At 48.5% G+C, this 27,862-nt stretch overlaps 1 pseudogene; it reads left to right on the plus strand.

The window, feature by feature from the left end:
- Positions 1 to 27,862, plus strand: part of LOC135821880 (uncharacterized protein DDB_G0283357-like) — a 46,598-nt pseudogene that overhangs the window by 16,501 nt on the left and 2,235 nt on the right.

The following is a 27,862-nucleotide window of genomic DNA, read 5'->3' on the forward strand; positions in this document are numbered from 1 at the left end:
AGATGAAGTGACGGCTTTCTTGAACACGGACGTTGTGTCTACATTGTAGCTAAAACATCTCATCTGGCGTCTAGAACGCAATTATTATGAGTTGTGAGTGCCAGCTGAGCTGAACACAAGCTGGACACCATTCGTCAGCTGGGAATTGCATCGAAGCTCTTGATAGCCACGATAAGCATAATTATACAGAGGTAACCTTGTTTGACTCAATACGCATGCAGGTGATACCACTAGTGGCACTACAATGTAAATGGTGCAAAATTGATGCAACAGCGAATATGTACTTCGTACAATCACGAACAATTGTAAGGCAAGTGTTCATGCCTGTCATAGAAGAATTTCAGCCCGGAAGTCTTGTTGTCATGGTCATAAATAATACAGGACTTGAGTTGGCTCTGGACATAAACACACTTGTGGTGAATACGGTCATTATTGCGAGAAAAATATTTAGCCACTGTATGTTAACTGATGCCGCACTACACGCAATATTTCATGCACATGTATGTGAGACTCAATTGCATCCACAAGGCCGTAGATGCATGTAAGCACACAATGCTGTACAGTATAAGTAGTAGTCGACATGTGGTGCCTTCCTGCTGCACATGCACATGCGGCAAGTTGGCAACGACACATGACCTATCTGCACCGCACAGCGTGAGCTTAGAAAGGAATATTGCACACACAGTGCTATTTGTGTTCCGATATCGTTAAGCCGGTATACATGTACTAGTATCCTTATACATGTACCTGGTTACTCGATAGGCGATGCCGCCTGTACTAATCTTATCCATATTACCCGATAGGCTGTAGCACACTGCGTCAGATCACTATGCAACAAAACAAGAGCTTTGGAGCGAATATACACTGAAGCAAAGTAGGTTTCAACGGTACAGCACTAGTCACGATGAGGGGAGTTACGAGGATGGTTAGGCCGTGACACATAGATGATGATTGTTAATGATTCATGCACAGTGGAAAATTACCACCAATGGCGATGATATTGCTTTCACAACAATGACATCAGTAGGAGCAGTGACACAACCTTACTGCTCCAAGTAGGATTTACAAGCGAGTGAAGGGAGAGCAGACTGGTCTAATAGCAGACCGGGTCTAAGTAAGGAAGTAGTCGGCATCAGAGGTGAGCTTGCACATCAGAAAACAGATATGATCACCAAACACAGAGAAGTTGGCTATGTGTATGTTTGTGTCACTGTGTGTGCATGCGTGTGTGTGTGCATGCGTGTTTGTGATTATGCGTGCACATCTGTGTGTGAGAGAGAGGCAGACAGACAGATAGCATATGGTGCGAGGGATCAAGGTCTGACCTCAGAGTTAAATGCTGACGGTGTGGAATAGCAACAGTGCGAAATCGGGCAGGGTGGTTAATGGCCCACACTGGAGCCGAGTAGGAGCACCAGTGGTTGAGGGCTAGCACAGGAGTAGCAGCAGCTCCAGCCTAGGAAGATCAGCTTCTGGATGAAAATCTCCCGGACACAGTAGGTACCAAGCTTCACTAGCAGATTGCCGGCAGGGGTGCACGGCGAGCACCCGTACATCCCTCAAGCCACCAGAGCCGCAGTACTTGGACACGATCCAGGTGCTTACCCGCCAACAATGCTGAGAAGGCACTGGAGCCATACAGGAATTTATGATCGAGCATGATCACAGACTTGAAATACAGGGTCCGGCGTTGAATACTCAGACAGCGACGTCTCCTCCACAGAACACCACTCAGCCCCACCATTGCATTATTTTCGCTTTTTCATGATTTTTACAATTGTGTTAGAGCCCACAGCACTCGATGCAACATTTACCAGTGACTAAATAACTCCGCGTCTCCGACCATAACTGCAGCGTTCCCGTGAGCCTGTTGGATTTCCGTCAGCCTGTTGAGATTATCTTCATCTCGTCACATGTGAGCCTGTGTGTTTCATCCGTATCGTGGCACAATTACACAGACACGATTTCCAACTCAGGCCGGTTCCGTTGCTCGAAGGGTTGGCGGTAAGAATTGCTACGCCGTCTGTGGCTGCATGGGAACTTGGCGAGTCGTCGTCTTTCTCCATAAATCCTGATCGTCACGCGAACAACAGCCACTATTGCCTAAAAACTACGACACAACAGTATCAAGCTCGCCCCAGCAGAAGGACACGAATGACGAGCGCTAAGACGGAGAAAGAGAGACAGGGTTAGCGAGAGCTGACTAGTGCAGGTACGCTGTCATCTCCTGAGGTGGTGGGCGAAGCAGCGAAGTGAAACGAAGGAAGATAGAACTTATTAGAAGGCATACGGAGGCACCAAAACCTATTGCCTGTCACATACTAAGTGCCATTTAGGGTTGACAGCTGTCAGCTGACAGCCTCAAAAATTTGAAAATCTGCTCAAAAAACTCTCGATCAGAACTCTGCGCACTCTCAAATGGAGCGCACAGTAAAAAACTCGGCGACGAAGAACGCTTCGTATCGACGCCCTGGACTGAATTCGGCACGTCCAACAAACGGAATAGTGTTCTCTGATATATTCTCTACGTGCTGGGTATGGTCGCGTTTAGTTGGAAGCTCAGTGCATCACCACTTTCGATTTTGAGACTTGGCCGATGGACTATTGCGAATGATTATGATTGTGCCGTGCACCGTGCACCACTGACTGTGACATGTACATGATGTACAGGGTCATCATTACAGGCATTAGTAATACTGCCCGATATCTGAGACTTTCGACCTTCGGGGCTACGCGGGTTTTTTGAGAAAACACTAAAAACAAATTTGTTCGCAAAAAAATCGATTCCGTCAAAGCAAAGTGCAGAGACGACAATGGCGGAAGACAATTGAAGGCGATTCTTGTGTCAGTTGGTTATTGGGCTCACGGAGTACAGCAGCCGCGATCCCATGGACGGTGATACATCGTTCTTTGTGGATACCCTGTCAAGCGGCGACAGCGCTTCTACTTCTGAGAGCGCATGTCAGGCGAATCGATCGCAAGTGACACGCGGTACTTACCTGTCGGGGGCGACGATGATGAGGACTTGGCCTGGATGAGTATGATCAAGGCCAACCACAGTCTGCCTCAGCGATAGCTGCTACAGCTCCAGGCAAGGACAACCAAGTAGATTCCTGAGGGTACGCCACTTGCAAGGTCGCTGGCCGCCCTTGCGCGGGTGGCAGAGCTGTTTCCTGAGTGTCACGCTAGACCTGCTAAAACAGCACGAAATGATGCGAGTTTTCTTTGCGACGATGATCCTAAAATGTTTTGGATGGCAAGCTCGATACTCGAGCTAATAATGGCGAATCAGACCATCACGGAACACATGGGGCTAGGCAATCTCGAGTAACATTCTGTTACTTTTGAGTTGGTGGTGTGAAACGCTTGTCAGGCTGTGTTACTGATGTTTGGAAATGATCAGTCAGACTAATAAATAATAATAATAATAATTAAATTTAACAAAGTGCAACAAGGCGAATCTGGACGTATTTGCTCTGTTTGACTCCTTCACAATAAGTATGTGAATGCTGATATCATGGTGTTCCGTCAAAATCTGTCGCAGACTATCCTGTCAAGCATGTCCATCACCAGAAGAACAGATAAATCACCTCTCCTTCTAATGCTGCTATTGCTGCTGTTGCAACTACATAACTTCCATAAAGTCACGGAATGCTGGAAATGAAGTACCTGAACAGTCAAAACACTCTACTATATTAGTTGGCTATTGATATCACATGGAAACAATTTTTGGTGGCTCCAAACACACTGATCTTTCAAAATTGTAAAAAAAAGAACAATTCATGAACATGACTCCTGACCGTAAAATGCATTTCTACATAGTCAATATTGGTCTGATGGCCGTGAAACGAAGTCACAATACTCTACAAAGGCTAGACATCAATTTGCAATAAAAAAATCAATTTCACCAAAACAGCCCGGAAGGTCGATTTTCTCAGATATTGGGCAGTCTGTTACTGTTTTAGTGTCATGTTGATCTACTAGTACTACTACTAGTACTAGTACGGGTACTAATACTGATAATTATTATTGTATCAGCCCCAGAAAAACGAACCATGTCACGATGATGTGTTTTGCCTGAAGTCTTCATGGCACCGAGGACACTTTGCCGACAGACAACACCAGCAACTGTAACTGTAACTTGCCTCAGAAAGATGATTGGGCAGAAATCAAATTTCCACCAGTTGTAGTCTTCGAGGTGCTGACTGCTGAGTCGAATGGTCTTGGTCCGAGGAAGCTGAGACGCTCCCTTCCTCTTTTATTGCCATAACCGACCATTCACCAAAATGACAATAATTCACTGAAAAACACTTCACCGCAAGACAAGTCACAGAATGGACAACCCACCGACTGGACACTTTACCGAAAGACACTTCACAGAAAGGCATTTGACAGAATGGCGATACATGTATCACGGACAAGACAGCTCACCGAAATTCCACTGTAATGACTAGTTTGTAGTCACGCTATTAAACTAACTTTACCTCTCAGGTTTATCTTTGCTAGCTTGCTTGCTTGCCTGTATTGCTGAGGGAGTAATTATAATTATGCTGGTTTGTATTTGTGGGTCCCCATGGTGCCTGGGCCACGCGTACTCATCCGGCGAATATGTTTGAATAATAACTTACTTCACAGGCTCTCAGTTTGGCAGCGCTGAAAATCTTGCGCTGACGTACTGGCGCTGGTTGTACGTAACGTCGTTATTTGGCTTAAATAACCTTTCAGTGCGAAATGCCACACTGATATCCACACTCCGGAATTCCACACTGATATCTATGAATGGAGTTGTCATTGTATGCAGATTGTCAAATTTCATTGTCTTTTTATTTAAAAAAATTAGGGGTGAAAGTTGGCATTGAGATCCCGAGTTCGAGTACTCTGATTTTCTCCGATCGAATATTCGAGTATTCGAGTATTCTTCATCTCCTAAAAATTGCACACCGAGGGTCTTAAAATCACATGATACACCCCTGATTGAACCGAATGGCAGCCATTTTTCTCTGGTATATTGGTTGCTGGGTCATTTGGGCTCTCTCTACTCTTGAACAAATGTTCACCACACAGTCTGCACATCAATATCTGCCAATTGGCTGCTCTGAAACTGCAGATTTCTGTGGTAAATGCATGTACTTTAGTGCTTCGCTAGATTCAACTCAGCCGTGCAACGGGTCGTGGAACACAACATTTTATTACAACTAAGAAAGCACTAATTCAAGTTGAGTCGGAATGGAAAAGATTACGATTGATCTTTATAATATGCAAGCGAATGCAGCTTATATAGGGTAGAGAGAGAAGCGTTAGCAATTGTGCGTTGCGGTAGAAAGTGCAAGAAGGAAACGGATGTGGTCATGAGAATTGCAATTGCTGATGTAAGTACAAAGCAGTATTGCATCATGTAGGTGCAATCCGTATTGCATCATGTAGGTGCAATCAGTATTGCATCATGTAGGTGCAATCAGTATTGCATCATGACATGGTAGAGAGAAAGAACATGGAAAAACGTCATACGCTCGATGTGGCAAATGGGTAATGTGTAAGTGATGTAATCACTACGTAATCAAAAGGGAAGTAACTAGAATTTGCCTATGCAATCATTGCGTAATGTCACGTGTGCATGGACTGTAGAATGTTCGTGAATATGCACTACAGAGCTCCCCACCTAGTGGATTTCCGGGGGAAATGCACGATATGAAAATGACATGCGCAATGGTTCAAGTCAAGGTACTGTAACCTACAATATCTGAATGAAATGTAACACGAGAGTGGCTCAATAGTATGAGGGAAAGCGCACTTGACGACCGGAGCGGGTCTGTCGTGGTGGGAGGACATCATGAGCGAGAGACGGCGTCGGGGCAGGACGAGCCGATGCATCTTCTTCACCATCGATGTAGGCTGGCTTCAGACGGTCAATAGAGACAGCGTCTGTGCGGCCGTTGAGGTCGATGGTGAAGTGTTTGTCCGTACGACGGAGAACCTTGTGGGGGCCAGAATATGGACGTTGTAGCGGTGTGCGAACGGAGTCCTGGCGAAGGAACACATGGCTGCCGGTGGCGAGGTCGGCAGGAACAAATACGGATCGGCCAGATGGGTGGCGGGGCTGTGTAGGGCGGAGTTCAGCCATGGCTTGCTTCAGCCGACTAACATAGGATGTGGGATCTGGAAACTGCTCATGTGTCTCGATGAACAGATCGCTGGGTAGACGGAGTTGACAACCGGACAGATGGCAGTGTCTCTGACACCAACGCTGGTGGAGGTGGTTTTCTTGTCATGGAAACCACTGCAACCCAGCGGTCAGAGATACTGTCTGGGTGTCTACCAGCTGGCGCTGTCGCAACATCCTTCACTGCCGAAGTAGCAGCAGCAGCAGCTGGCCTGAGGGCAGTCTACGACCTTACCACCATGGAGACGGACGTTGTGCTGGTCACTGACAGCCTCTCCCTCGTAGATGCCCTCCGTGGAGACCCATACAGGATCAGCCCAGACACCATTGCTGCGTTCGATGCTCTGACAGAGGTTGCTCGGAAGGCTCATTCCATCAACCTTGTCTGGATCAGCAGCCACTGCGGTGTTGCTCTCAATGACAAGGCGGATCGCCTTGCGCGGAATGGAACACAGTGTGTACAGGCCCAGGTTCAGCTACCTATCCAAGCTGCCAAGGCTTCAATTCGGTCTGCAACCGCATACCCCCGGCCATTACTCAACACCAGCAAGTTCCGCAGCCCTCCGTCCCGGCATGAGACCACCATCCTCAATCAGCTGCTCACTGGCCATTGCAGCCTGCTGAATAAGTACTTGTTCCATATTGAGGCGGCACCTTCACCCGACTGCACTCACTGTCCTGGAACAGTTGATGATGCTGCCCACCTCCTGCTAGCTTGCCCTGCCAGACACAGCAGTCGAGCAGGTACACGTCTATGTACCTTCACATCAGTCAGGGAGGCAATCCTCACACAACCATCAGAAGCTATCCAGTTCTTGCAACTGGAGAAACTGATCTAAGTTTCTACTACATGTACACTGTACTCTCACAGTCATTTTCATATTTATTATGACTTGTAGTTACCGAAGAAGAAGAAGAAGAAGAAGAAGACAACCGTAGACTAGTTCAGCAACCGAACAGTTTAGATCAGCCTTGAGGGAAGAACGAATTCCCAGTAGAATCAGCGGTAGATGTTCGGTCCAGCGGCGGGGGTTGTCTGAAGAACGTATGGCGGCTTTCAGCTGTCGGTGAAAGCGTTCAACCAACCCGTTAGCGGCAGGATGGTAGGCGGTTGTACGGATGCGGGACGTACCCAGGAGAGACATCAGCGAGGACCACAGGGACGATTCGAACTGGGAACCACGGTCGGTAGTTAGAAGAGTCGGTACACCATAGCGGGAAACCCAGGAACTCACGAAGTGGCGAGCGACGGTCTCGGCGGTGATGTCGGGTATGGGAATGGCCTCGGGCCAACGAGTGAAACGGTCGACCATTGTTAGGAGGTACGAGAACTCGTTAGACGGTGGAAGCGGTCCCACAATATCGATGTGGACGTGCGAGAATCGGGCATCTGGTTTTCGGAACTTGGCGAGTGGAGTGGTCGTGTGTCGGTGGACTTTGGTTTGTTGGCAAGCGATACAGGAGCGGCACCACGCAGCGATGTCTTTGTTCATTGACGGCCAAACGTAGCGGCTGGTGATGAGCTGCCGGGTGGTCCGGTGTCTGGGGTGAGAGAGGTTGTGGAGTGAGTCGAAGATACCTCGTCTGAACTGGCTTGGGACGAATGGACGAGCGGAGCCAGTGGAGATATCACACGTCATCGGTGTGTTAACCATGGGAAACTGGATGTCTTTGAAGACGAGTGATGTTGACGGAGGGACAGTGTGACGGAGCTTGGAGAGTTCCTTGTCGGCCCGTTGAGCGAGGGCGAGGCTGCCGAAGTCCAGGCTGGCAATGGTTGCGATGGCGTCATCGGGTAGGTCACAACGCGAGAGTGCGTCAGCTGCAGCGTTTTCCTTACCAGGGACGTATCGAAGATCAGTGGTAAACTCGGCAATGTAGCTGAGGTGTCGTTGCTGGCGAGGACTGTGTTGTTGCGAGTGGCTTCGGATAGCGTGGATCAGTGGCTTATGGTCGGTGCAGACGTGGAACGGACGGCCTTCCAGGAAATGACGGAAGTGTTTGATGGCGAGGTATATGGCTAGTAATTCTCGGCAGAACGTACTATAGCGGGTCTCGGCCGGCTTTAGCTTGCGTGAGAAGAACGAGACAGGCAGGGACTCACCGTTGATGTGTTGTTGTAGAACAGCGCCGACGGCAACATTGGATGCATCAACCATCATGCTGTAGGCAGCGTCAGGGCTAGGGTGGTAGAGGGTGACTTCGTGGACTAAGGCGCTGCGGGTCGAATCAAAGGCCTCGCGTGCCTCATCCGTCCACTCAAGCGGGCCCTTGCTCTTCGGCCGGCCTTGTAACATGGCGTTGAGTGGTGCAAGGCGGGTTGCGAGGTTGCGCTGGAACCGGTGGTAGAAGTTGACCAGGCCTAGGAATTCTCGTAGCTTACGGACACTGGTCGGTAGCGGAAACTCCTTGATAGCTTGGACTCGGGTCGTTAGGGGTTGAATACCGGTGGCATCAACGTGGTGGCCCAGAAAGTCTAGTTCGGATACGCCAAACCGGGACTTCTGTACGTTGATGATGATACCGTGATCAACTAGGCGTTGGAACAGGCAGCGGAGGTGGCGTTCATGTTCAGCGGGGCTAGCACTAGCGACTAAGAGATCATCAATGTATGCAAAGCAAAATGGAAGGTCGGCAGTGATCTGGTCAATGAAGCGTTGAAAGGTTTGGGCAGCGTTGCGTAAACCAAAGGGCATTCGGACAAACTCAAATAGGCCAAAAGGTGTGGTAATGGCAGTCTTGGGGATATCATCAGGATGGACTGGGATTTGGTGATATGCTCGGACTAAATCTATCTTGGAGAAGATGGTCGTGCCATGCAAATGGGAAGTGAAGTCTTGCAGATGAGGAATGGGGTAGCGATCGGGGACTGTACAGTTATTCAAGGCTCGGTAGTCGCCGCAAGGGCGCCAGTCACCAGAGGGTTTCGGGACCATATGCAGCGGGGAAGACCAACAGCTTGCAGACGGGCGAACAATGCCCAGTGTGAGCATGTGCTGAAATTCAGCTTTAGCAGTGGCAAGGCGATCAGGAGCTAAGCGGCGGGGTCTAGCATGCACGGGATGGCCATTAGTGACTATGCGATGGGTAACATTGTGCTTGGATGGCGACTCACCAGTAGCAGGTCGAACAAGGTCTGGAAACTCGGCTAGGAGAGACGAATATCGGTTCGGTTGATCGGTTGCGAGGAGGTTGGCTGCAGAATCCGTGACATCGGCGGCCACTCCGTTGATGCGTAGATTGGTCGAGGAGTCCTGCAGTTGTCCCGTTGCAAGATCGACAGTCAGCTTGTAGTGGCCTTTTCCGAAACTGCGTGTACTTGAGTGTTCGCTGATGGGACTGTAGACTCGGCCACTTTGTCAGCGAGGGCCGCTAGCTCCTCCAGAGACAGAGTCGTAGGTGTAGCTGCTAGAATCTGACGGACAGCTGGGGGTAGACGTTGCACGAAGAGTTCCCGCAAGATAGAAGGGTCAAGCGATTTTCCTCCCAGTAGCTGCTGCATTCTGCGTAGGACCTTGCTGGGTTTGCTGTCACCGACGTCGGCGGTTGACAACAGCTCTCGAAGACGGATTTGCTCCGACTTTTGCGTCCGTGTTGTGAGTGCAGCCCTCAGCTTGGCGTAGGGTTCGTCTTCCGGTGGAGCGATCAACAGGTCACGGATCTCTGTTGCAAACTCCGGAGCTAGCGATGACACGATCACATTGTACCGTGCTCGGGAGGTGTTAATCCGGTGGTTGGAGAAGTGAGCTTCAGCCTGCGCAAACCATAACTGCGGGTCACCTGGCCAGAACGGCGGCAGTTTGAAGTTGACTGGCGCGATGGTCCTTGCGGCAGGGCCGTCTTGGGCCGGAGCGTCTGGTGGACCAGCGTTTCCAGCGGGGTTTGCAGCTTGGTCTGGAGCGGCATTAGCCTCGAGAGCGGGAGCGGGTTGCTCGTTGTCGGACATTTCTAAAAATTGCACAGAACGTTGAATCAGGTCGGAAATCGATCACATCGGGGTCACCAATTTAGTGCTTCGCTAGATTCAACTCAGCCGTGCAACGGGTCGTGGAACACAACATGTTATTACAACTAAGAAAGCACTAATTCAAGTTGAGTCGGAATGGAAAAGATTACGATTGATCTTTATAATATGCAAGCGAATGCAGCTTATATAGGGTAGAGAGAGAAGCGTTAGCAATTGTGCGTTGCGGTAGAAAGTGCAAGAAGGAAACGGATGTGGTCATGAGAATTGCAATTGCTGATGTAAGTACAAAGCAGTATTGCATCATGTAGGTGCAATCCGTATTGCATCATGTAGGTGCAATCAGTATTGCATCATGTAGGTGCAATCAGTATTGCATCATGACATGGTAGAGAGAAAGAACATGGAAAAACGTCATACGCTCGATGTGGCAAATGGGTAATGTGTAAGTGATGTAATCACTACGTAATCAAAAGGGAAGTAACTAGAATTTGCCTATGCAATCATTGCGTAATGTCACGTGTGCATGGACTGTAGAATGTTCGTGAATATGCACTACAGAGCTCCCCACCTAGTGGATTTCCGGGGGAAATGCACGATATGAAAATGACATGCGCAATGGTTCAAGTCAAGGTACTGTAACCTACAATATCTGAATGAAATGTAACACGAGAGTGGCTCAATAGTATGAGGGAAAGCGCACTTGACGACCGGAGCGGGTCTGTCGTGGTGGGAGGACATCATGAGCGAGAGACGGCGTCGGGGCAGGACGAGCCGATGCATCTTCTTCACCATCGATGTAGGCTGGCTTCAGACGGTCAATAGAGACAGCGTCTGTGCGGCCGTTGAGGTCGATGGTGAAGTGTTTGTCCGTACGACGGAGAACCTTGTGGGGGCCAGAATATGGACGTTGTAGCGGTGTGCGAACGGAGTCCTGGCGAAGGAACACATGGCTGCCGGTGGCGAGGTCGGCAGGAACAAATACGGATCGGCCAGATGGGTGGCGGGGCTGTGTAGGGCGGAGTTCAGCCATGGCTTGCTTCAGCCGACTAACATAGGATGTGGGATCTGGAAACTGCTCATGTGTCTCGATGAACAGATCGCTGGGTAGACGGAGTTGACAACCGGACAGATGGCAGTGTCTCTGACACCAACGCTGGTGGAGGTGGTTTTCTTGTCATGGAAACCACTGCAACCCAGCGGTCAGAGATACTGTCTGGGTGTCTACCAGCTGGCGCTGTCGCAACATCCTTCACTGCCGAAGTAGCAGCAGCAGCAGCTGGCCTGAGGGCAGTCTACGACCTTACCACCATGGAGACGGACGTTGTGCTGGTCACTGACAGCCTCTCCCTCGTAGATGCCCTCCGTGGAGACCCATACAGGATCAGCCCAGACACCATTGCTGCGTTCGATGCTCTGACAGAGGTTGCTCGGAAGGCTCATTCCATCAACCTTGTCTGGATCAGCAGCCACTGCGGTGTTGCTCTCAATGACAAGGCGGATCGCCTTGCGCGGAATGGAACACAGTGTGTACAGGCCCAGGTTCAGCTACCTATCCAAGCTGCCAAGGCTTCAATTCGGTCTGCAACCGCATACCCCCGGCCATTACTCAACACCAGCAAGTTCCGCAGCCCTCCGTCCCGGCATGAGACCACCATCCTCAATCAGCTGCTCACTGGCCATTGCAGCCTGCTGAATAAGTACTTGTTCCATATTGAGGCGGCACCTTCACCCGACTGCACTCACTGTCCTGGAACAGTTGATGATGCTGCCCACCTCCTGCTAGCTTGCCCTGCCAGACACAGCAGTCGAGCAGGTACACGTCTATGTACCTTCACATCAGTCAGGGAGGCAATCCTCACACAACCATCAGAAGCTATCCAGTTCTTGCAACTGGAGAAACTGATCTAAGTTTCTACTACATGTACACTGTACTCTCACAGTCATTTTCATATTTATTATGACTTGTAGTTACCGAAGAAGAAGAAGAAGAAGAAGAAGACAACCGTAGACTAGTTCAGCAACCGAACAGTTTAGATCAGCCTTGAGGGAAGAACGAATTCCCAGTAGAATCAGCGGTAGATGTTCGGTCCAGCGGCGGGGGTTGTCTGAAGAACGTATGGCGGCTTTCAGCTGTCGGTGAAAGCGTTCAACCAACCCGTTAGCGGCAGGATGGTAGGCGGTTGTACGGATGCGGGACGTACCCAGGAGAGACATCAGCGAGGACCACAGGGACGATTCGAACTGGGAACCACGGTCGGTAGTTAGAAGAGTCGGTACACCATAGCGGGAAACCCAGGAACTCACGAAGTGGCGAGCGACGGTCTCGGCGGTGATGTCGGGTATGGGAATGGCCTCGGGCCAACGAGTGAAACGGTCGACCATTGTTAGGAGGTACGAGAACTCGTTAGACGGTGGAAGCGGTCCCACAATATCGATGTGGACGTGCGAGAATCGGGCATCTGGTTTTCGGAACTTGGCGAGTGGAGTGGTCGTGTGTCGGTGGACTTTGGTTTGTTGGCAAGCGATACAGGAGCGGCACCACGCAGCGATGTCTTTGTTCATTGACGGCCAAACGTAGCGGCTGGTGATGAGCTGCCGGGTGGTCCGGTGTCTGGGGTGAGAGAGGTTGTGGAGTGAGTCGAAGATACCTCGTCTGAACTGGCTTGGGACGAATGGACGAGCGGAGCCAGTGGAGATATCACACGTCATCGGTGTGTTAACCATGGGAAACTGGATGTCTTTGAAGACGAGTGATGTTGACGGAGGGACAGTGTGACGGAGCTTGGAGAGTTCCTTGTCGGCCCGTTGAGCGAGGGCGAGGCTGCCGAAGTCCAGGCTGGCAATGGTTGCGATGGCGTCATCGGGTAGGTCACAACGCGAGAGTGCGTCAGCTGCAGCGTTTTCCTTACCAGGGACGTATCGAAGATCAGTGGTAAACTCGGCAATGTAGCTGAGGTGTCGTTGCTGGCGAGGACTGTGTTGTTGCGAGTGGCTTCGGATAGCGTGGATCAGTGGCTTATGGTCGGTGCAGACGTGGAACGGACGGCCTTCCAGGAAATGACGGAAGTGTTTGATGGCGAGGTATATGGCTAGTAATTCTCGGCAGAACGTACTATAGCGGGTCTCGGCCGGCTTTAGCTTGCGTGAGAAGAACGAGACAGGCAGGGACTCACCGTTGATGTGTTGTTGTAGAACAGCGCCGACGGCAACATTGGATGCATCAACCATCATGCTGTAGGCAGCGTCAGGGCTAGGGTGGTAGAGGGTGACTTCGTGGACTAAGGCGCTGCGGGTCGAATCAAAGGCCTCGCGTGCCTCATCCGTCCACTCAAGCGGGCCCTTGCTCTTCGGCCGGCCTTGTAACATGGCGTTGAGTGGTGCAAGGCGGGTTGCGAGGTTGCGCTGGAACCGGTGGTAGAAGTTGACCAGGCCTAGGAATTCTCGTAGCTTACGGACACTGGTCGGTAGCGGAAACTCCTTGATAGCTTGGACTCGGGTCGTTAGGGGTTGAATACCGGTGGCATCAACGTGGTGGCCCAGAAAGTCTAGTTCGGATACGCCAAACCGGGACTTCTGTACGTTGATGATGATACCGTGATCAACTAGGCGTTGGAACAGGCAGCGGAGGTGGCGTTCATGTTCAGCGGGGCTAGCACTAGCGACTAAGAGATCATCAATGTATGCAAAGCAAAATGGAAGGTCGGCAGTGATCTGGTCAATGAAGCGTTGAAAGGTTTGGGCAGCGTTGCGTAAACCAAAGGGCATTCGGACAAACTCAAATAGGCCAAAAGGTGTGGTAATGGCAGTCTTGGGGATATCATCAGGATGGACTGGGATTTGGTGATATGCTCGGACTAAATCTATCTTGGAGAAGATGGTCGTGCCATGCAAATGGGAAGTGAAGTCTTGCAGATGAGGAATGGGGTAGCGATCGGGGACTGTACAGTTATTCAAGGCTCGGTAGTCGCCGCAAGGGCGCCAGTCACCAGAGGGTTTCGGGACCATATGCAGCGGGGAAGACCAACAGCTTGCAGACGGGCGAACAATGCCCAGTGTGAGCATGTGCTGAAATTCAGCTTTAGCAGTGGCAAGGCGATCAGGAGCTAAGCGGCGGGGTCTAGCATGCACGGGATGGCCATTAGTGACTATGCGATGGGTAACATTGTGCTTGGATGGCGACTCACCAGTAGCAGGTCGAACAAGGTCTGGAAACTCGGCTAGGAGAGACGAATATCGGTTCGGTTGATCGGTTGCGAGGAGGTTGGCTGCAGAATCCGTGACATCGGCGGCCACTCCGTTGATGCGTAGATTGGTCGAGGAGTCCTGCAGTTGTCCCGTTGCAAGATCGACAGTCAGCTTGTAGTGGCCTTTTCCGAAACTGCGTGTACTTGAGTGTTCGCTGATGGGACTGTAGACTCGGCCACTTTGTCAGCGAGGGCCGCTAGCTCCTCCAGAGACAGAGTCGTAGGTGTAGCTGCTAGAATCTGACGGACAGCTGGGGGTAGACGTTGCACGAAGAGTTCCCGCAAGATAGAAGGGTCAAGCGATTTTCCTCCCAGTAGCTGCTGCATTCTGCGTAGGACCTTGCTGGGTTTGCTGTCACCGACGTCGGCGGTTGACAACAGCTCTCGAAGACGGATTTGCTCCGACTTTTGCGTCCGTGTTGTGAGTGCAGCCCTCAGCTTGGCGTAGGGTTCGTCTTCCGGTGGAGCGATCAACAGGTCACGGATCTCTGTTGCAAACTCCGGAGCTAGCGATGACACGATCACATTGTACCGTGCTCGGGAGGTGTTAATCCGGTGGTTGGAGAAGTGAGCTTCAGCCTGCGCAAACCATAACTGCGGGTCACCTGGCCAGAACGGCGGCAGTTTGAAGTTGACTGGCGCGATGGTCCTTGCGGCAGGGCCGTCTTGGGCCGGAGCGTCTGGTGGACCAGCGTTTCCAGCGGGGTTTGCAGCTTGGTCTGGAGCGGCATTAGCCTCGAGAGCGGGAGCGGGTTGCTCGTTGTCGGACATTTCTAAAAATTGCACAGAACGTTGAATCAGGTCGGAAATCGATCACATCGGGGTCACCAATTTAGTGCTTCGCTAGATTCAACTCAGCCGTGCAACGGGTCGTGGAACACAACATTTTATTACAACTAAGAAAGCACTAATTCAAGTTGAGTCGGAATGGAAAAGATTACGATTGATCTTTATAATATGCAAGCGAATGCAGCTTATATAGGGTAGAGAGAGAAGCGTTAGCAATTGTGCGTTGCGGTAGAAAGTGCAAGAAGGAAACGGATGTGGTCATGAGAATTGCAATTGCTGATGTAAGTACAAAGCAGTATTGCATCATGTAGGTGCAATCCGTATTGCATCATGTAGGTGCAATCAGTATTGCATCATGACATGGTAGAGAGAAAGAACATGGAAAAACGTCATACGCTCGATGTGGCAAATGGGTAATGTGTAAGTGATGTAATCACTACGTAATCAAAAGGGAAGTAACTAGAATTTGCCTATGCAATCATTGCGTAATGTCACGTGTGCATGGACTGTAGAATGTTCGTGAATATGCACTACAGTACCACGTAGGAACGAGTACTCTGATTTATTCCGAGTACGAATATTTCTGAAAAAACCGAGCGAGTATTCGAGTATTCGGTATAATTGTTTCACCCCTAAAAAAATTGTTTGTTTTGTTTTCTTTTTCTTTAGTTGTTGTGTCAGGCCAGTGATATCATGGTCTGTGATTTCCCGTATAAGAGACATACCGGTATTCAAAAAGTACTTCAAAAAGAAGTATATCTATGCGATATCAGTGCACGTCGATGCGTTCTTCTTTCCACTGGTATACGCACTTTTGCCCAACAACACGCCAGCGATATATGAGTCAATGACAAGATATAATTCATTAATGCGGCCAGTGAGCTAAAGCACGACACTCCGTGACAAATTGGTGTTGGCTGGCACCCGATCCACCGCGTCCAATATTGTTCACTTTATGGTCCCATTAAAATTAAATCTTTCTTTTGTATACTACTAGCACACATGTAGTAACCATGTCAACAATTATTATATTTTACATTCTCTCATGCATGTTTATACATTCTTATTTTGTATAGTCATACGACACATCCCCCCCCCCCCCCCCCCAACACACACGCACACGTGTACACATGCAGCACAACTAGCGTGCCCAGTATGTAAAACAAGGAGAAAAATGACAAGTGCATGCAACTGAGTGCTGTCCGCACACACCCAGCAGGTCAAGGACCTCATTTGCTTGTACAACTCATTGATACTAGCTTCTGCAGGCGCTAGCCAGCCACATGCCGGATACGACGAAGCATTTTTTACAGTTTGTACACAAAGTCATGCACCGGTATGCGGATCGCGAGGTCCGGTTATGTTGTAGGCATAACATATGCTGCACATCGGTAACCAGCGATTTTCTTCCGGATGGCGTGGGATCCGGATAAACGAGGACCGGATAAACGAGGTCTGACTGTACTACTATTACTACTATAGCATGACTGCCCCATAGGGCCACGTGACTCCCTTGTGACAGGGAGCCAGAGTCAGGGTAAGAGAGTCAATGCTGGCGAGCCACATGCCGGGTGAGATCTCGTGGTCGTGGACACACACACACACACGCAAGCACGATCCTGCAAGCATGCCCACGTATGTACACACACTCACATACACACACACACACACACACACACACACACACACACACACACACACACACACACACACACACACACACAACAGCGCACATCGGTGTCTAAAGCTTGATTCACATGAAGTCTTCATTTCGTGTACGGGAAACGCGTCGCAGCATCGCGAAAACATTGACTTGAGCTCAACGTCTTGGGTAATTGCGCGATGATTTTCCAGTACGCGAAATGAAGTATGAATCAGCTTTAACAGCACAGGGGTCACGTGACCAGCATGACGCTACACTGTCCACTGAACAATGCAGTGTGCCAGTACACAAACCAGTCTACAGTGTGGAGATATTGAACTACACAAGTACTCGAGTACCGTACTCAGTTTATACAGTCATAATATACAGTCATGAATTGGAGAACAGCATCCAGTTTTACTATCACTAGTATCAGCTATATGTGGCAAGAGAAGTAGTCAAACACATCACTGGTAATAACATATTATCACCTGAGTTATGGGAAACAGTAGGAAGAAAACGGGTGCAGAATGCAGTGGAAAATAATAATTTTATGTAGTCCATTGCATGGACAGCAGCAAAAACGAGGTCAGTAGTTATAATAGTGCAACATGGATACGCAGACGAGTATTTGTGTATGAATGTGATCATGAACAAACACACTCATCAAGTACCGGTAAACCATGGTCTTTTCATTTCTCTAGTGAAATTGAAGTAGTCACCAGCAGTTATTACCGCAAGAAAATATCATGAAAACTTGCCTAGCCTAGCTGTGTGTAACATTTAAAATACACAATGATATGTGTGGTTGGGGAAGGATGTAGGGGGAGGGGTGATAAGGGGGAGGGGGTGATAAGGGGGAGGGGTGATAAGGGGGAGGGGTGATAAGGAGGAGGGGACGGGTGGTGGGAGGGGGTACAACGTTACTTCACTAACAAGGAAGGTTGCAGTTCCAAGATCAAAATAAAGCAATTGAGAAGAGAACAATTTTGATGAAATGGATATGTTCCATCTTCATTCACCTTGTGTACTGTCTGAACAGACAGACATGTACAATGTACATCTTGACAATCCTCTGCATTCTGCATTCAACACAATCATACAGAAGACAACAAAACAATGACATCATCGTATTACATCATCACTGACCAGATGACTTGATACTTGAAATCATGATTACATAGCAGGGACTACCAGCATCAGTTTGTATGATTGTGTTTAAAAGATGACAGCATTGGCAGGTTACAAAGAACAAACATTAATTTCTGCATTTCCTGCATCTCAGCAAGAAGGGCATACCGATGTATACATGATGATTTGACTGTGTATGGATGGATAGCAGTACTTGAAAGATGGCAACGGTCTCAGCACCGGTCTCAACTAGTACACTTCCTGTTCTCTGGTACCTGACAGTAGATGGGTTGCACACAACGAAAATTCGTAAGACTATGCCCGTCCGGGTTCGAGAAACGAAAGTTGCCGCGAAAATTCGTCCAAACGCGACCGAAAGAGACCAGATCTACGAAATTATTTTTCGTCATATGGAATAAGTAAATAAGTAAATTATCGTGTCCGTTCCCGAATGGAACTCATGACGGCCGCTAACACCCGGTAAACCCTAGCGCTGCAACCCACAGTCAAATGGGAACTGGTGGCCAGGCACAAAGGCATACATTGATGCAGCTAATGGCGTTTCTCGTCACTTGTACCAGTGGTTGTGAGACTTATCCACTCACCCCCACCGTCCTATGCAGTACATTGTACATACTACTCCCTGTCTTCACTCTCTTCGTACCCGCAGCGCTAGCATCGAACCAATACGAAAAAGTCCGTACGGTGTGCGCAACCTCAAGGCTAACGAATACCGTACTCCTTGAATTGTTTCCTTAAGTTAAAAAATTTCGTTACCGGGGAGGGGGGGGGGTACTTGGACCCGTTTTAAAACAGAACACGGGATCACTTGTAAACCGGTTGGGAGTATTGTACATGACATGTGGAGTACTGCAGGCACATGCAGTTACGTGGGCAGAGTGTCCAGTGTACATTGTCTATACATATACAGCTGGGAGTAGTATAGTGTTGCTAATGTGTGTACAGTGTTGCTAATGTGTGTACAGTGTTGCTAATGTGTGTACAGTGTTGCTTATGTGTGTACAGTGTTGCTAATGTGTGTACAGTGTTGCTAATGTGTGTACAGTGTTGCTAATGTGTGTACAGTGTTGCTAATGTGTGTACAGTGTTGCTAATGTGTATATTGTGCTGGTAGTGGTTGACAAGAGCAGTTCTGTATAGACATACACACATCATCAGAAAACCTTACCTTCTAGTAATGAACAGTAGCCAGTAATGTTCAGGTCTCCTACACCAGCAACCTCATCATCCACAACACAGGTAACCATAACAACAGCACCTGAAGAAACATGAGCCATGGCAGGCACAGAAACAGTCGCAGAACCAGCAGCAACAACAACAAAGGCAGCGATAACAGCCGCAGAAACAGCAGCTGCAGCAACAACAACAGGAGAAAGAAGTCACCGAGTTAGCAACAGCATCAACAGCAATAACAGCCACAGCAACATCAGGTGCAACAGCAACAGCATTGTGCAGGCGGATAAGCAGAGTTGCAGTTGAAGGCACACACACACACACACACACACACACACACACACACACACACACACACACACACACACACACACACACACACACGCATACACACATACACACACACACACACACACACACAAACACACACACACACACACACACACACACACACACACACAAACACACACACACACACACATACACACACACATACACACACACACACACACACACACACACACACACACACACAAACACACACACACACACACACACAAACACACACACACACACACACACACACACACACACACACACACCTAGGTGTACACACAGTGCTGTATGAAGGAGTGGTCTAAACATTCATCAGGGGCGTAGCACCCGCTACGACTGGTACGACCATGGCCGTACCACTTTTCGAAAAGTGTGGTTCGTCCGGAACGTGCAAAACCGTAATAAAAAATCAGGATCCATCGATGCATATGCGCATCAGACTTTGACCTTTTTCTCGACTCGTACTCGTAGATCTGCCATGCATCTGTGCATGTCCATGCACGTCTCTTCTGCCCGTGAAATATTTCTATGACTTATAAACTGTGCCAGAAGTGTGCCAGAAGTTCCCAGAACGCAGGATTTTGTGTCTTTTTTTACAAAATCCCCCCCCCCCCCGGACCCCCCTCCAAAACGGCCTTCGGCCGCGCCGACCTTTGGTCGTATCACTTCCAAAACCTCTCCTACGCACCTGTTCATAGTTAAACACTCTAGGTCATGATGCATGGACAACACACGGAGTAAAACATATGAGAGAATGAGATGAGTAGAAGGGAAATTTGGAAATAAAGTCATTCCAATGTGCACCATACTGACTACAAAGTCTACAATACAATAACACTGGATCTTTGACTCCTGCCGGGGATGGGGGAGAGAGGGGGATGTGGGATGGGGGAGAGAGGGGAGTGGGGGAGAGAGGGGAGTGGGGGAGAGAGGGGAGTGGGGGAGGGGGGGGGGGGCGCTAAGAGATGTGTCAGGAAATAAAATTACAAAAAAACTGTACCTTTCCAATATGAACCATCCAGTCTTCTGTTCAGTCACCCAAACAAATCATTTCCACAACTAGAAGTTGTCCTGCGAAACCATGGCAGAAGCACCTATAGCAGTAACAGCAAACACAGCAATGTGTCGAGAAATCACCTCTGAACCACCAACAACAGCAAATCTAGTAGCAACAACAGCAGCAACAATAGCTGCAACAATAGCTTATTGAAGAGTTGGTGGACAAGCCGTTGATTATTCACTCTCATTGTAATATCCAAAAATATTCTTTCTAGACCAAAGAGTGGTATATTTGATAACATTTAATAACGATAGAAATTTTTACGATACTTCTCCAGACGTTTCGTTGTTCTGAACATCGTCAGTGGACAAAGTTCTTTATCCACTGACGATGTTGTTCAGAACAACGAAACGTCTGGAGAAGTATCGTAAAAATTTCTATCGTTATTAAAGGGGAAGTATACCCTAAAATGAAATTTTCACCAGTTGTAGTCTTCGGGGTGCTGAGTCGAATGGTCTTGGTCCGAGGAAGCTGAGGCGCTCCCTTCCTACTTGAATCCCAATCGAACTCGCGCACTTCCACCGAAACTGGGTGACTGCGCCCTACTAGATGGGGATTTGTATGCAAAATGTCACTAAAAGTGCCATTTCGTTCTTATAAAAGCACGGATGACCGCGATTGGCCCATATGTTGTAGTGTTTTGGACGCTGAGTCGACTGGTTTTGGTCCGAAAAGGCTGCGATGCAGCGTTCCTCCTTTATTCCCAATCGAACATAGTTGAACAAGCGGTCACGTGCTCCTGCGTACACCAGTCACCTGGTCACCGTGCCTGCAGGGTACAACTTACTAGCCTGTTTGACCTTTTTTGGGTGCAGTCCTGTCACTCGAGTTGAACTCGAGTTGAACCTTGGTGTGAAAGTTGTCGCCTGCTGGCGCAGTGACCAGGTGATTTGGGCACCCAGGAGCACGTGACCGCTTGTTCAACCATGTTCGATTGGGAATAAAGGATGAACGCTGCATCGCAGCCTTTTCGGACCAAAACCAGTCGACTCAGCGTCCAAAACACTACAACATATGGGCCAATCGCGGTCATCCGTGCTTTTATAAGAACGAAATGGCGCTTTTAGTGACATTTTGCATACAAATCCCCATCTAGTAGGGCGCAGTCACCCAGTTTCGGTGGAAGTGCGCGAGTTCGATTGGGATTCAAGTAGGAAGGGAGCGTCGCAGCTTCCTCGGACCAAGACCATTCGACTCAGCACCCAGAAGACTACAACTGGTGAAAATTTGATTTTAGGGTATACTTCCCCTTTAAATGTTATCAAATATACCACTCTTTGGTCTAGAAAGAATATTTTTGGATAATAGCTTATTGGCGATGGTACCATCGTGAGAATATAGAATTCAAATAGCTGCAACAACAGCAAGACCAATAGCAGCAACAGCAGAAACAACAGCAAGAGCAAAAGCAGCAGCAACAGCGACAACAGCAACAGAAACAGCAACAACAACAGCAAGAGCAGCATCAGCAACAGCAGCAACAGCAGCAGCAACAACAGTAGCAACAAAAGCAACAACAGGAAAAGCAGCAGCAACAACAGTAGCAGCAGCAACAGCAACAGCAGCAGCAACAGAAACAGCACCAGCAACAGCAGCCACAAAAGTAGCAGCAGCAACGACAACAGCAGCAACAGCAGCAACGCAAACAGCAGGAATAACAACAACAGCGGCAGCAGCAGCAGTGGAAACAACAGCAGTAGTAGCAACAGAAGAAGCAGCAGCAACAGCAACCGTAGCAACAGCAGACACAGCGACTACAGCAGCAACGGTAGGAACAGCAAAAGCAGACACAGTAGCAATACAAACAGCAGCAATAGCAGCAACAGCAATAGCAGTAGCAGCAGCAACAGCAAACACAGCAGTAACGGCAGCAACAGCAGCAGCAGCAGCAGCAGCAGTAGGAGCAACAGCAACAGCAACAGCAGGAGCAACAGCAGCAGCAGCAGCAGGAGGACCAGAAACAGCAGCAATATCAACAGCAACGACAACTGTAGCAACAGGTGAAGATAAAAACGATGTGCAGTCATTTCCCCAGGACAATTATCCAATTCGACCTGTTTTGATTATAAGTTTGAACACATCTAAATAGGGAAAGAAGAGAGGGGCAAGATAATGTAGTTAACAATAAGATTATATTTTTCTACAAGCTGTACCTTTCTGCATTGCAGCAATATCATCCAGGTATGTGTACGTCATCAGAAACCTCACTGATCTGCATACATCTGATTCCTGTTCCCCAGGACCAGAGATGAAGCAGAGGAATAGTACAGCTACTGACAATACCATGAGTCATGATCTCTATCACAGCAGCATCACACTCTCAGCAACTCGACCAGCAACTGCAACTGCAACAGAAGCAGAGGCATAAACAGGCAAACAACAGTATCAGCAGCAATAGCAGCAGTAGCAGTATCAAGATCAGCAGTAGCAGTAGCAGTGTCAAGATCAGCAGTAGCAGTAGCAGTGTCAAGATCAGCAGCAGCAGCAGTAGCAGGGAGACAGACACAACAGTTTGAATAGGCAGAGCCACCATTCCTTGGTGTCATGGGAAGGAGAGTTTGGAGAGAATGCCATGGAAATGGAAGAGAAGGAATTAATGAATGAGTATGTAAAGTGCAAACAAAAAGTCCCTTCCAACCCTGTGTATAGCTGGGCATGTAACGAGGAGAAGTTGAAGTGAAACAATTATTCCATGCACATTTCTCCCAATACAATGCTATTCCATGTGAATATGGGTGCTGTGTGATGGGGTGGGGGTGGGGGGGGGGGGGGGGGGTGGGGGGGGGGGGGTGGGGTGGGGGGGTGCTAACAGAACAGGGGTGACAGTTAATTAAAAAAGTACCTTTCAAATCTGAACCATCCCGGCATCCGTCCATCAACCAACAGATCACTTTGCATATGGAGACCATGACAGAACAACCCGCTTCAATATGAACAACCACGCCGCCACTGCGGATAATCCCCCTGAGACAGCAACAGCAGCAGCAACAACAACATTAGCGAAACCAACAGCATAGCAACAGTACAGGTCTTGCCAGTACAGCAACAGTACAGGTCTTGCCATCACATCAACAGTAGAGGTCTTGCCAGCACATCAATAGCTGCAGTAGCACTACCACCAGTATAGACACACTTGCACTAGCAGTATCACCAGCAGTAAACGTCACATTCAGAAATGACAGTACATGGTCAGTCGTCTTCAAGTTCCCACCAAAACTACCACAGTGTGGTCATGTGACCGGGGATTATTTTCAAACCAGATCCGTGCTATACTAGTTTAAACCCACCCATATATGGAAACAGGAGACAGGCAAGGGAAAGTAGCTGACAAAAAGAAATCCTTAGACACAACCTGTACCTTACTAAGACACAGCTCTGCCATCCAGATTTCTGCCCATCATCTGAGCACTCGCTGACACACACGTAATGGATCACTGTTCAGCACAGCTGACCATGGAGAAAGCAGCAGTAACAGTAGAGACACTGGCAACGCTATCTGCGATAGACACTATGACAGCACATGAACACATGAACACATGAACACACACACACACACACACACACACACACACACACACACACACACACACACAAACACACACACACACACACACACACACACACACATATATACACACGCACACACACACATACAGAAGGAGACGTGACTGCTGCAGCAACATCACCAGCAATATCAAAAAGTATTCTTTCTAGACCAAAGAGTGGTATATTTGATAACATTTAATAACGATAGAAATTTTTACGATACTTCTCCAGACGTTTCGTTGTTCTGAACAACATCGTCAGTGGATAAAGAAAATTCTTTATCCACTGACGACGTTGTTCAGAACAACGAAACGTCTGGAGAAGTATCGTAAAAATTTCTATCGTTATTAAATGTTATCAAATATACCACTCTTTGGTCTAGAAAGAATACTTTTTGATATTACAATGAGAGTGAATAATCAACGGCTTGTCCACCAACTCTTTGACATCACCAGCAGGCAGTGATCTAGCCAAAGCCGGCTCAGCCGGCATTTAAAATGCCGGCTGGGAGGGCGTCGCCCTGCCGGCTGAGACAGCTCCAAGGGTAATTTTGGCCGGCTGCAGTCACCCCATGTAGACTGTAGTGCACTGCACTAGCACTTGATTTGAGATGGTGGAGTACAACCCATATCCTAGGCGTAGGTATGTACAGTACAGTACGTAGCACTGGCTACTCATATATCAGGCTCAGTGCTAGCTCTTCACTCAAGCTCAAATGCACTTGAGTATGCACTTGAGTATGTCAGTAAAATGTAACAGGTTGGGTCATGGTTCGCTGCTTCTGGTGGTGTACATGGCTGTGGCTAGGCTGGGTCTTGTCAGATGACCAATGTACACTGCATGCAGACATGACCTTGGTGAACACATGATCCATGCTCATGTGGCTGTTTGCTTCCTTTTCCATATTTTGTTAATTTACCTATAATCACATTGTCACAACTGCCTGATGAATGCCCATAATTGGACGAAGCGAAAGGAGATGGAAGCTGCAATGAAAGATTTGTAGCGGTGTGTGTGTGTGTCTGTGTGGATACGTGAGTGATGGGGGGGGGGGGGTCTGGGGGCGCAGCCCCCAGAACGATGCATTTTAACTAGAACGTTGGCCGGCTGGCATAAAATCCTGGCTAGACCTCTGAGCAGCCACAGAAACAGCAGCAGTAGCAGTAGAGGTAGGAGGCAGAAATAGCAGCAGCAACAGCAGCAGCAACAGCAGTAGCAGCAACAACAGTAGCAGCAACAACAGCGTGAGCAACAACAGCAGAAGCAGAAGCAGCAACAACAACAGCAGCAGCAAAAACAGCGACAGCAACAGCAGCAGCAACAACAGCAGCAGCAAGAGTAACACACAAACACATACACACCTGTCCTGTCCTGTCCTATCGAACCACTGCCACACGGGTCACGTGGGCCTGGAGTAGCAACGGAGAGAGAAGAGGAGAACGCCGTCCCACGGCGTCCAGGACACAACGAGTCACCAGGATTCAGGTCACCTACGACTGTTACCCCAAGACTGAGGTATGGCCGGGGGAGAACCTGAGCAAAGGTGTCTATTCCTACCCTGGACCGAACGCAAGCAGCGGCCGCAGGACGCACAGTGCGCGCCACAACACGCCTCCACTGCGGCTGGGGACTGAGCCACACACTTGTGACGGGCAAGGCCAACACACACACACACACACACACACACACACACACACACACACACACACACACACACACACACACACACACACACACACATACTCACACACACACACACACACACACACACACACACACACACACACACACACACACACACACACACACACACACACACACACACACACACACACACACACACACACAAGCAGCAACAGTAGCACAGAAAGCACAGCACAGAAAGACAATGGAGTCAGGAGAAATAGCACCACCAGTAGCATTATCAATGGTTTAATAATACTTCAGCGATTGCCCACTCGTATACATTTTATAAGAAGATGTATAAGTACAGTTGATGATACTCTTTGACATACCTTGTAGTAGTCAGATCCATCTGCTACACAGCTACAGTAATACCAGGACGACCGCTCTGCTGTTGATACGATAACACAAACATATCTGTAGCAGTGCAACGGGAAAATTCAGCAAGAAAAACACAAACAAAAAGCAGCAACATGCAGTTGCATAAATAGCAGCACCAGCAGCAGTAACAACAGGACAAGCACCATTACCAGCAGCAACAGTAGCAGCAGTAGCAACAATTGCGGGATCATCACCAGCACCAGCAACAGTAGCAGCAATGCCAGCAGCAGTAGCAGCAGTAGCAACAGTTGCGGGACCATCACCATCACCAGCAACAGCACCATCTCTAGTAGGAAAAATGACCGGGTCGAGCACTCGTTTGCAGTACAGTACGGCATCATGGAGTCATACGAGGATACAATCAATCACTTCCCTGACAAAAAGTCCGGGAGGGGCGCATGGAAGAGACGGTGTGCTCTGGCGTGATTTTACGGTATATACCGGTATGGTGTGTGTTGTGAAATCCTAGCCGGTACAAATTTCACGATCCTACAGTACTATAATCACATAATACATTTCTGACTTGTTACTATGGTAAAATTAGAATTCTGCAAACACACCGATATTCGCGTCAATAAATTTTCGACATTTCTTAGAACCAGGGAGATTACAATGGATAATGTTCGCAAATCAATGTGGCCACTTTCATAAACTCACTGTTAAAATTTGACTTCGCTCTGGTCAATCAATACGAGTCATGTTACTCTCTTGTCGTGAAAAAAGCAAACAATAATGTGTGGTGAATATTGTACAGTTACCAGTAGTAACAAATAGCAGATTATTAACAATAGAAAGTCTACTTACTCACTTCACTACAGTCTTCTGGCAGATATACTTGCATTAGAGCGTTCGGTACACAACTACCACCATCTTTGCCCTCCAATCCTGTGATTTCCCCCGGCAGACGAATGCTACTGAATGCCACCGAGAAATCACCTGCTCTGAATCACCAACAACAGCTACAATAGCTGGAACGAGAATAATAGCAGCAACAACAGCAGCAACAATTGCTTTTTGACGATGGTACCATCGTGAGAATAAAGAATTCAAATAGCTGCAGCAACAGCAAAGACTAATAGCACCAACAGTAGAAACAACAGCAGCAAAAATAACAGCAGCAGCAGCAAAGAAAATAACCGCAGCAGTAGCAGTAGCTCCAACGACGGCCGCAAGACTAATAGCACGAACAGCAGCAACAACAGCAACAGCAAAAGCAGCAGCAACAGCGACAACAGCAACAGAAACTGCAACAGCAACAGCAGCAGCAACAACACACTGTCTTTGATCAACTCTACGCTCATGTGAACTCAGCCATCAGTTCAAAACAGTCTGGTTTCTGTAGAGGTGATTCCACTGTCCTTCAACTTAGTCGGATCATGCAGGACATTTATTCTTATCGGGACAGAGGACACTATGTAGGGTTATGATTCTTTGACTCAGCGAAAGCTTTTGACACCGTGTGGCACTGAGGCCTGATATCTAAGCTCACTGATTCATTTCGTATTGATGGTTTGGCTCTGGAGTGGCTGGCGAATTATCTAACGGACAGGCATCAGATAGTGTCCGTCCTTAATACGCACTCTAAACCCCTTCCTGTTCTTTCTGGCGTTCCGCAGGGCTCCATACTGGGTCCTCTTTTATTTCTACTCTACATCAATGATTTGCCGAGTGTTGTTCCTGATACTTCGTTGTATGCTGATGACACTGCGCTAATCAAATTCTGCGAGTC

This window comes from Sycon ciliatum, chromosome 7 (assembly GCF_964019385.1).
Source record: "Sycon ciliatum chromosome 7, ocSycCili1.1, whole genome shotgun sequence".
NCBI lineage: Eukaryota > Metazoa > Porifera > Calcarea > Leucosolenida > Sycettidae > Sycon > Sycon ciliatum.